The 12,271-nt window shown below is 39.4% G+C and overlaps 1 protein-coding gene across 12 annotated transcripts in view; it reads left to right on the top strand.

The window, feature by feature from the left end:
• MTERF1 (mitochondrial transcription termination factor 1) overlaps positions 1 to 12,271 on the top strand; it is a 347,595-nt gene that overhangs the window by 95,277 nt on the left and 240,047 nt on the right. The window lies entirely within an intron of this gene.

Raw genomic sequence — 12,271 nt, 5'->3', positions numbered from 1 at the left:
ACATACCAAGGTTCCCTCCACTCCAAAGAATGTGATGAATCACAAAGAAGTCACCTTTGAATATATATTATATTTCTCAAGATAATAGGAATGATGCTTTATTATAAAAATTATATGACCTTTGAATAGGAGAGATATTTTTAGAGATTTCTTAGAGTGTTAAAGTAGTAAGAAATCTCACAGGTGATCTGGTTAATGTTTCTCTAGGGATGTTCCACAGAAAACAGAACTCTTGAATTTTCTTCTACAATTGGTTTCATTTGCACCCTCTTTTATTTTATGAAAGATATCCCCTGGCACTTAACTGATAAGTCTGAAAGACCAGGAATTTAGCAGTCAGCCTTGATTCCCTTCTCTTGTAGCCACCCTTCCACCCATATAACCAATCACCACCAAGCCTATTAATTCTGTCTTCAAAATATACCTTAAATCTGTTTACCTTTTCCATTGCCATCACACTGGTCTAATTTGCCTTATCTCTCACTTGGAACCGCTACCACCGCTTTTGTGGTAGGCAAAATAATGCCTTTCCTCCTATACCCCCAAAGATGTGCACTCTGTAATTCCTGGAATCTGTGAACATGTTACCTTACACAGCAAAAGGGACTTTGCCAGTGTGATTAAGGGTATAGGCCTTCAGATGGTGAGATTATCCTGGATTAGCTGAGTGGGCCCAACCTAATCACATGCATTCTTAAAAGTAAGGAATATTTCTTGGCTGAGTCAGAGAGATGAAATGGAAGAAGAAGGAGGAGAGATTTTAAGTATGAGAAAGACTTGACCCACCATTGCTGGCTTTGAAGAGAGAAGAAGGAGGCCACAAGCCAAGGATTGTGAGTGGCTTCTAGAAGCTGAGAATGGCCCAAGCTTGCAGCCAGCAAGAAAACAGGGACCTCAGTTCTACAACCATAGGGAACTGAATTCTGCCAACAACCCAAATAAGCAAGAAATTGATTCTTCTCTAGAGCCTCCAGAAAGGAATGCAGACCTGCAGATTTTAGCTCAGTGAGACCCATGTCAGACATCAGACCTACAGACCTGGATGATATAAATTTGTATTGTTTCAGCCACAAGGTTGTGGTAATTTATTACAGCAGCAGTTGAAAACTAATGCCGCCTTTTATTATTCTTCCTAAGTATTCTTCCTGGTGCTTCAAACTGTGCTTGACTGGACAGCCAGAGTGACCTTTTAAAAAACAAATTCTATCAGAGCACTTCCCTGTTTAAACTCCTTTCCATTGTGCTTAGAATAAAACCCAAGCTGTTTTCTGTGACCCAGAAGTCCTGCAGGATCAGGCCCCTTTCAATCTCTCCAGTCTCTCCTGAAGTCATTCCTCCTCTCTCACCTCACTGGCCTTTCAATTCTCTGAGCTTGTTAAGCAGTTTCACACCACGGGTTTTCACAGATGCTGGTCTTTTGCCTGGAATGCCTTCCTCTGCTCTTTACATGTAGTCCACTTCTCATTCGTCAAATATCATCTTAAATGATACTAATTATATGAATATCTCATAGATTATATTAGTATTATTTAAGATACTATGATATCTTGATATATTACGCTGTTAGAGACTTTTTCGTATTATCTTATCTAAATATGCCCCCTTTGTCATTATTTTATATTAAAAAACCTATTTATTTCCTTCATAGCACTTTTTTCAACTTGGAATCATATATTTATTTGTTGCTTATTTATTGCCTATCTTCCCAACTAAACTCTAGGCTTTAGGAGAACAGGGATTGTTTATTCTTGTATCCCCAATACCCAGTGCACTGTCTGGCATATAAGAGATGATCAATAAACAGTTTTTTGAGTGAATGAATGGATACTACTTTCATGGGATGTTTGTAGACATTTTTCCAGGGAAATGGTTTTATGGTCAAATAAGTTTGAGAAATTAGGAACTAAACAAAGTTACACAGATTTCTTTACTGCAGGACTTTGCTGAGGCTTTAATTTCCTAACACATTATCCGTTGCTAGTGAATCCTGAGTCTCTAAATGCGGCTATTGTTTGTAGCTTTCCTCCCTGTCATTTGACATGGAACTTCTTTTTCGAGGGAGGTATCTCTTAGGACTGGTGGATGCCAATGTAATTCAAGGTCCTCATTTTCTAGACAAGGAAACTGTAGCCCAGGAAGATTCACTGACTTGCATAGGGTTATACTGTGAGTTTTGGTAGCAGTCAGGTCTTTCATGAAAGTCTAAACATTTAAGAATGTCTATACCATCTTTAAATGATTAGCCCAACCAATAGGGAAAGTTATGTTTAGAGTAAAATTATAGATGAGAGCTTAGAGCAGACTATATCAAGGAATTTGGCCTCCTTTGGAAATTGCCATTTTGGATAAAAATACCACAACTGAGAAAAAGTTATTCAGACCCCATAATTTAAAAATTTACCACACCCCTTCACCCATGCTCAGATCAAAACAAAAATTCGTACAATTTAGTTGGCCCCAGCTGCCTGGAATAGGAAGGAATTAGGCAAGAGGCATAAGGGAAAGTCTGGATTTTATTTACTTACCTGATTACTATGTTTTTGTGGAAATTTTTTTGTGGGAATTCTAAGAGGATCTGAGAGTGGAATCCATATGTTCACTTTCAACATAGGGAATCAGTTGAGTGTATGATTAAGTACCTGGCTTTGGAGTCCTACAGCTGTGGGTTAGAGACCTTGCTCCATCACTTACCACCTGTGTGACATTTAGCATATTATACCAAACCTCTCTAGCCTTTGTTTTCTCATCTGCAAATAGGAGTAATATCAATTCCACCTCATAGGGTCGTGGAGATGAAATGACACATGTAAAGAGCTCAGTACCAACAAACATTGTAAAAGTTAGTATTTTTAGAGAAAGGAGTTTAGGTGTGCCATTGATGAACATCTGAGGGATTGGTGAAAATACTGAGATAGGTTTTAAGGTTCCTCAGTGAGCTCCATTGATTGATTTAGAATCTCCTTGTCAGACTGTGCTGACTTTGCAAACTGTGCCTTCTACCTTGGTTTTGAAAAATACCAAATAAGAAAAAACAGAGTCCACATATAATTTCCATTAGGCTCACTTCTTGAGCCTTTAGGATTTTGCCTGTAGATCTGGAATAGTAAGATTGTCTGACCTAATGCAGCATAAACACACACTGGCCATGATTTAACAACAGCAGCATAGTCAACACCTTTTATTACTAAGAGGTTTACGTGGTGTGCTTGGAAAAACAGCCGTTAGTCTGATATTTTGAGGCCTGTTTTTCAGCTTTGTTAGGGTAGATGGAGAGTACCTTTACCAGAGCTAGAGTGGTCTTCTTCCTAAGGCATGGTCTTTCTAGGGTCTGTTGAATGCTTGGGGTGTTTAGTGAGGTCTGTCTACTTTGGCTGGTTGAAACCCGAACAATTCCAAATCCTGTGGAGGCTCTGGCAGTTGCTCAGCCCCAAGCTCCCCTGTAGTTGTTCTTTGTCTGGCTTTGAGGAGTATTGTTCTGTGGATCTATTGCCTAGTATCCAGCCAAAGACTCAAGGGGGCCCCTGTGCAGATTTCTGGAACTCCTATTTATTCCTTTATAGCACTTTTCTCAACTTGGAATTATGTATTTGTACAAACAAATTACACAGCCCCTTTCTCTCTGGTAGCATGCCCCATCAATTCCAGCTGCCTCAGTGGCCCTGAATTCTGATCTGTTTCCTCAGCACCCTACACTGAGATCTGTAACGTACTTCCGGGATCACCTTGTTTATTTCCCTTCTCTCAAGGATGAGATTTTACCTGTTATCCAGCATGGGCAAACAGTTATTTCATATGTCTTGTCAAGTTTTATCATTGTTTAAGAGGAAAGGTTTCTCTGTTGTGGTCAGAAGTGGAAGTCCTTCCCCTCTTTTAGGCTTCACTACTTTACCATAGGGCCTGTACCTTGAAGAATCTCCCCCTCAGTTCTGTAGTGGTGAGGGATTTGCTCTTATACTATACGCTCTTGCCAAGTTTCTCTTATGACTAAGGGTCTGAGTAGGACAGATGGCGGGTATGGATCAGAGAATCAGTCTATCATCAGAGGGCAGAACAAAATTAACTCATCAGTAACTAAAACAGTATTTGTAGCTGTGTGCTTGATATATTTAAGAATCTAGAATGTACAAACGATGGCATGTTGGCTTATGTGATGGGTTTATTTCTGAACTCATTTCTAATCAAGCTTGATTTTAAACAACTTATTAGTGTTTAAATTGGTTATGATTGAAATCATTGGAATCTATGCTCATTTCTATATTCTTAAGCTGGAAAGACCTGACTGTATTAGAAAAGGACATGGCTTTCCTAGGTGCAAAGACTCCTTCTAGGCTCAGGGTCATGCAAGAACGCTTATTTTCTTTAGTCACCATGCACACGTTAATTATGATAATATAAGCTAATAAGCTATTTCTATACCAATTTCTTCAATATAATTTGAGGTAAGAAGTAATCACATATTGATATCTTTCATAAATAAGTACTGACAAGATTGGGCTCTTTCTTCTCATAACATGAGTAGGTGAAGAAAAATGCAATAAAATATGATTTAAAGGACCCAAAGGCTTTCAGTCATCTTTTTGCTTATTATATAAAAGATAATATAAAAATAGAAAAAAGTTCAAGAAAAATAATTAGTTTGTTTTTCTTCTTGGTAGGTGGTAGGGAGCCACTGGTGAGAAGATGTTCGTTAGTAAGTTTTTGCTACAAAGAATGTTTGCTGGCATCAGTGAAGAATGTCTATCTTTGCTTGCAAATGATATTGCCTGTATCATGAATAACTATGAGGAGAACACAAAAGGAAAATTCCAAAATTTAAATTTGCACATTTATTGCAGTTCCATGTTTCAAGTGTCTAATGCCTATTAATTCAGATGCCATGATTTTCTTTTCTTCTCCATGATCATTTTGACTTGGATAACTTTGGAAAAGCACTTGAAAGAAGATAAAATGTCTGTTTTATGACTACTCTGTAGATTTAGTGACTCCAGCCTTCTTTAGGGCCTTGAACTTTGATAATTTCCTATCCATTCGTAACTTTAAATAACCTTAGAAAATGAACTACTCTGATGTTTCCTTTTCATTCTTTTGAGTGTGTAACTTTATCATGCTAATTGTGTATATAATAATATTGTACAATTGTCTTATGAAGACAATTGAGTGGTTGATATTATCCTGCTTTTATGGAGGAGAAATAAGAGCTGTGGAAGGATTTTATGATTTGCCAAGTGTCACCTATGGACAATTAAGTGCCATGGCCAGAACTGGGACTAAAGACTACAGTCTAGTAGAATGAGCTCAGGTTGACTAGGGGGAGGGACTTAATTGTGCTTCCAACCCTGTCCTTGATTTAGGCTCATTCCTTCTCTGAGTCTCATTTTCCTCATTTGTAAAGTGCTAGGGGTAGAAGAGGTGAGTTCTCACATCCTTCCAGCTCTGAAATTTTATGGTCATTTGATTCCCTTTGGCTTTTCTCCTAGAGTGCATTGCTTCCTTTAACTTTTATCTGGATATACCTGAATTACATTTGGTTTGCATTTCTCCACTTCTGCTTGTGCCCTGAGATGTATTATTTTGCCTTTAAGTAGTTTTTCTGAAGAAATTCTAAAAAAAAAAAATTTAGCCACCTAGAATACTCAGTGATTTAGAAACAGCCTGGTTGACTTTCTCATTGCTCTCTTAATATTTTATTATTGTGTTATATGGTACCGTTATTACAAATTTACCTATGCTTATGTAGTACAACTAACATGCGGAAAAAGCCATCACTATATTTTCAAATAAGGTGGTTTTCATGTCCCCAAATACTCACCATTGTTTGGCTTCATTACTAATCACTTGTGTGATTTTGGGTCTCATACTAGACTTAGTATAATGTAATGAGGGAGGGTTATCAATAACTTACCTTCCTCACAAAGATGTGGTGATCAAACAGAAAACTAGATAATAGTTACTCCCATGATTATTTTCCATTCCTGAATTTAAGGACATTAAGGTTGAAGCATTTCAAGATAAAATATGTGCTTCAAAGTCTTCAATATAATTTAAAAACAGAATTTCAATAAAGTGAGGAAATGCAAAGACTATGGACCTTTCAACTGAGTTGTGAAATGCATACCAACGTTTGGACTTTTTGGAGCCCACTTCCGGACTTTTCCATGACTAAGTCTATAATTTGCTATTAAAATGTTGTGATTTCAGTTTCAGACAGTTGAGCTATAAATTGCTGAGATCTGGGATAAGTGGCCAATTATATTAGAACAAATGTCTATTGTTTTATTTGGGGAGGGGGAGAGTTCACTGTACTTCTAACTTATAGTGGTTATTTCAAATTTTCCCCCAGAAGAAAAAGTCCATTGCCACATTTGTGGAAATGGTTAAGTGACCACAGGAACGAAGAATTCGGGGATGATTTACTGCAGATCATCATGCAGGCTTCCCAGCATGTGCATTTTAAACAGTACTGTGTTGTCTCCAAGTTTGCTAAGGTGTAATCTGTGAGCAATTGAGGCAAAATCAAAATCAGAAACTTAGGAGAGTAACGTTGTTTTGGAATTGTCAAGCAAAAGACCTTGGTTTGGGTTGTTACGTCTGGAACCAAAATGTCACATGTGGCATACATCATTTGAAGTTTATTATTTTAACCTTAGACCTCCTTGTTGAAAATTTATGCTATTCAGTGCCTTGCATCCCCGTATAAGCATTTCTAGTCTATTATACGTGAGTCTGTGCCAGCTACATGGTGGGCATGGTGAAAGCATAGCTTGGATGGCTGGAAGGCCCCCTCCATGGTTTCAGTCTTGTTGGAGCTGCCAAACCCAATGGGTTCAAGGGGGTGCTCAAAAATTGAGGCATGGCACCAGGTAATTGAAACCATTCCCTACACATCTGGAAAAAACCCCAATCTACTCACACTGTCTGCTGCAAAAGAAATTATCCCATGCTATTGCCAGGAGTTGCAGGAGAGTAAAAGTGGTATCATTTTATGTTACAGAAGCGTTTAGCATTTTCACAGACAGATTCAAAAGCTTGTGGTCACAAAGTGTGAAATTGTTATTAAAATTCCTCATGAAATCAACAGAACACCTATCTAGTGATTGTTGCAAGGCCTCCTTTCCTTCCATTTGTACGTTGTAGCAATGATCCCACTGATCCATTCTATTCTCCATAACAAACATATTTATTCCACTTTTCCATTCATTGATTAACTTGCCCTGGCCAGGAAATTTTTAATCATTTGTCATTCCAAGTAAGTTCACCCTCAGTGCTATGGCCTTCTTAATGCTGGCATGAGACAAATTGTCCTCTGGGATTAAGATGTAGTGAACTTGGGCTTGCTGTGGCCCCGATAAAAGAGATAGGGGTGATCACAGGGAGTGTGTATTTTTGCTTTTAAATATAAACAAAGATTTATAAATTGAGTATTTGATATCATTCCTTGTGCAGAATTTGAATCTTCCACACACAGTTCAAAATTTACTTGCCAGCAATGGATTTATGTGTCCTTCAAAGTTTTATATCCCTTTTGGTGGTAATAATAATAATACAGTGTTCTACTGTTTCTGAAGTGCTTTCATTGTCATGTTTATTCTTGCAGTATTAGCTTATGAGGCAGATAGGGTAAGAATTAGGCTCAGAGAAGTTAAGTGGCTTACCCAAGGTCACATGGCTTGTAAGAATAGGGCTAGCTCTTGAACAAGTCTTCTGACTCCAAATCCTGTCTTCTTTTCATTAGAGTTTGGTGCCTCTTATGTTTCTTATGTCTTCTTCTCACCAAAGAAAATTTTATTTTGGACAAGTGTTCAAAGCAGTTTTGATGGAATGCATTCAAATGCTGTTTACATGGAGCTGACAGCATGGAAATGTGCAGCTTCTCAATCAAGGCAGTGCTTGTTATCTTGGAATCCTGGGACTGCCGAAGATCAGTATGAAGTGGTTTCATCCTTCTCTACTTTTCTAAGCACAGCAATTTGCTTGTACTTCTGCTATAGTATATATTTCTGTCTTATATTATAGGTAGTTATTTACATGTATATTTCTAAATCTCAACTGTAAGCTCCTACCCAGTTACCATGATATTCATTGTTGTATGCTCCACTGCACTTTGTCCAATGTGTTGCGGGAATTAAATGCTCAATGAATGTTTATTAAAAGGAATTAAAGATGATATAGGAGGGTTTGAAGAGTTCAGATGTACTTCTCTATACTATCTATATCAGTGTTGTGTGAAATAACTTTCTGCAATGATGGAAATGCTTCATATTTGGTCTGTCTACCACAAAAGCCTCTAGTGGCTAGTGTGACTAGGGAGTGGAATTTTCAATTTTATTCAATTTAAAGTAATTTAAATTTAAATAGCTGCATGTTGTTGATGGTTACCATATTAGACAGCACAGCTCTAAATTTTCATATATTTGAACTTTGTCAGATCCCTAAAATCTGATTGTATTTAGGTCCTTCCATACACTGATGGTTCTCGCTATGTTTTTGATGAGGTTGCACAGCCAACCTCGGGCAAGGTGATGAAGGGATGCGCAGAGACTTTCTCTTGCAGATAAGGGAGGAGGCCCTCTCTGCTCCTTGAGCCTCTGGGGAGGAGGGTGCCTGTTCCGGAGTGTTTTCTGGGAAGCAGAAGTGTGCCTTGTCTTTTGGAGTTGCAAAGCATTGGGTGGGGGGGGAGGGGGAGCTCTAGAAGGTGACACAGTGGAAGATTTCTCAGTTCTTGAGGCTCAATGATATTCAGTCTGGGCCTGTAGGAAAGAAAAGTTTCATCATTTCCTAAGAAAAGCAAATCTGCAGTCACAAGAAAGAGGAGGACAGGCAACTAACATTTGTTAAATAGATTTCCTCACACAGTCTGATAGGTGTTCCACTGGGTAAGAATCTTTAGGCTCTGTGTCTCTCCTTAACACAGAAGGCTGTATACATCACCCATAATGTAAATTATGCATTTCTTCTAGTGGTGAAACTTCTAAATTCCTACTCTGAATTTGTCAGCTTGGAGTTAATAAAAAATTTCTCTCTCTCCTCCTTTCCCCCCCAGATAGCAGTAGCAGAAACTGCCCAGTGTCGACAAAAATAATCCATAACCAATATATAAATGAAAATTTGGGAGAGTTTATTCTGAGCTAAAATCTGAGGACCATGGCCCAGGGCCTTTCTTCCCGAAGGAAGAAAGGGCACCAAAGAAGTGAAGTGTACAGAGTGGTTATATACCCCCAAACAGGTTGTTTCACATATGATTGAAATGTTCCTCCCACAGTAGTCACAAGATTGCCCTGTCGGCACAGCACTCGATGGACACAGCAGGTAGTGGGTCTGTTATCTCGGAGGGCGTAGCAGGAGGCAAGTGTATTGTCTCGAGCTGGGTGGTCACAGGTGAGCGCAATCGGTTCTCAGCCTAAGAAAAGATGCTAAATCCTTAAGGAAATGCCGAGGTTGGGAGGGGGAGGGAAGTTGCACCTTTATTTCAAAGGCCTTTGTTCTTGCCATAGGGAATATCTAAAGCAGATATACAATGCATGCTCAACGGCCTCTGTCAGGCCCTTTTGGAAAGACAAGGTCAGGCTGAATTAGGTTTACACCGAATGGCTTCCTCATATACTCCAATATAGCCTATTACTTGCCATTTTTATTTGTCACCAGGAAAAGAGAAATGCTGTTCATGCAGTGAGGACCCCTCTGACCTCAGCAGCTTCTAAGAACCCCCATTCCTTATACTGTAGCTTCTGCTAATTCCTCTGGGGAAGGCAAAAAGTTAAACAGAGAGAGAGGCAGGAGTGAAATGGCAGCCAAATGGGAGAGTCCAAGTGGGTCCTTGAATAGATGTCTATGTGTTATTATGTGATGCTGGGCACAAGTCCTTTCTTAGGATGTAAACAATGTTATAAAAGCAGATTTTTGAGATCCTTGTGCTCTACTAGAGGTAAAACAAATATTTAGAAATGAAAATGGGTGCATTATTAACATTGATGTACTCATGGGTAACTGTAAAAGCTACTATAAATGAATCCTAAATTTCAGCATTGTAGAGTGAAGGATTGGCATCATTATGTGAAGGGACTCAAGAGTATCTATTGTGATTCAAAGAGCAGGATCTGCCCCAAGGAGCTCACTCTCTAAGGCTGACAAAAACAGTAGATATTAATATTCTGTATTGTATATGAAACTAACACTTAAAAATATGTTCTTCCTCTTTAAAAAATATGTTAAGATTAACATTTTAACTTTCTTTCCTTTTCTGGGAGAGGTGAGAGGTAAGAATTATTCGTCTCCTTAGGCATAAGACAAAAGGAAAGTGCAGAGAGAGAAGTGACCTGGCTAAGCTTACAGAGCAATCATGTCTCTATCTACTTTGGCATTTCAATAGGGAACTTCAAAGTAGGAGCCACCAAACTGGCCTTTCTCCTCAGGAGTAAGACGACAGCTCCAATCTCTTAGTAGGTGTAAGGAAACTTGTGTATATAAAATACATATGTGTGCAAAGGATGAAAAGAGACCCCAGTCTGGTAAGGCTGATGGAGAGAAGACAAATGACTTGTGACCTGATTCTGATTCCCTGAACTATTTTTTTTTAAATAATTTTTTTGTTTTGGCATAATTTTAAGTGTATGGAAAAGTTGTAAGGATAGTTCCCAGATAATCTTCATCCATTTTCCCTTGATATTAACCTTTTATAGTTGATTTCTTGAATTTTGCAATAATTTTATATGCATGAGTGCCCTTAAACAGTGCCTTGTCTACAAGTGGGTTTCATGAGGATTTTTAGGCTGCTTAATTTTAAAACGGCTTATGATGAGGATTTTTAGGCTGGTTAGTTTTAAAACTACAGATGAGATTCAGGCTCCAAGGAGTGAAATTTGCTTGTCCTTTTGTTGGGAAAGATTTACATTTCTAAGGAAAACCTCTATCTGTGAAGATGCTTCCCTCTCTGTACCAGGAAGAAGAAGAGAGATGACCTTATCCCTAGAAACTGTTAATGGGGAAGGCAAGAACTTAAGTTGGTTGCTGTCTGGCAATCTCATGTAACTGATTTAGGGTGGTGGCTTCTGACCTTTACTTAATCCGATTTGATTCTTGTCTAAAAGTCATGGGATCACCCAACGACCAGACCCCACCTGCACTGATACCATTTTAACTTTTATTCATGTTCTTTCCTTTGTCTTGTAAAGAAATGACTCACATACCCATGCCTTATAAAATTAGCCCTAACCCTCAACTCGGGGCAGCAGCAGGAGCTCTGTCTGCCCATGGGTCCTGTCCCCACGCACCAGCTCTGCCTGCCCATGGGTCCTGTCCCCATGCCAGTGGCGGCAGCAGCAGCGGCTCTGCCTGCCCATGGGCCCTGTCCCCATGCCAGCGGAGGCAGCAGCAGCAGCGGCAGCAGAAGCAGCAGCAGAGGCAGCAGAAGTGGCAGCAGCAACATGCCAGCAGCAGCCCTGCCTGCCCATGGGTCCTGTCCTCCTGCCAGTGGCGGTGGCAGCAGCTCCCCATGCCAGCAGCATCTCTGACTGCCCGGGCCCTGTCCCCACGCAGAAGCTCTGACTGCCCATGGATCCTGTCCCCTTGCAGGCAGCAGAAGCTCTGACTGCCCATGGGTCCTGTCCCCATGCTATTCTATTCTCTAAATAAAAGAGCATTACTGCCAGATCTTAAGAGTCTAAGAAATCTTTCTTTCGACTCCTTGGCTCACCGACCCCGCATCAGGTTTGTTTCTATCACTTTCCTAAAATGTTTTCCACCACTTTGCTGCTAAGGTAGAATAATCTACATATCTAATAAGGATTTGACAGTTCAGCACTGAAAATTTCAGTTATAAAGTCAGTGGAGAATTTAGCCACAGCTACCATTGCTGGAGAAAAGGGAAGGAAGAATATTTGATAAGTGTGACAAGAGAAATAACTTTGAAATAAGGGAGAGCCTTATCAGGTAGCTCTCAGGCTGGAAGGTACTTTTTCTTCTCAGGAACCATTGATTCTTTGTAGTGATACTGAGATGACAGAATTTTACAAACAGCACTTTATAAAATAAGCATTGAAGGAGAGCTGCATTTCCCCAAATTCTTGGATTTATTCAGTAGTAAATAGGAACAGAATTAACTAGGACTACAAAAATTTAATCGATAATGATGCTCAACTTTAAAGTTGGAACTTTGAGCAATTGCAGACTGAGTGAGAAATTTCTGCAGTGCTTACAAGGAAGTGAATCATAGGTTAGTGGAGGATACGGAAGTACATGGGGCCCATGAAGATCAGTATGCCACAGAGAAGTGCCG

The sequence above is a fragment of the Equus asinus genome, chromosome 1, assembly GCF_041296235.1.
Source record: "Equus asinus isolate D_3611 breed Donkey chromosome 1, EquAss-T2T_v2, whole genome shotgun sequence".
Classification (NCBI taxonomy): Eukaryota; Metazoa; Chordata; class Mammalia; order Perissodactyla; family Equidae; genus Equus; species Equus asinus.
This window is presented reverse-complemented; position numbering and strand designations above follow the sequence as displayed.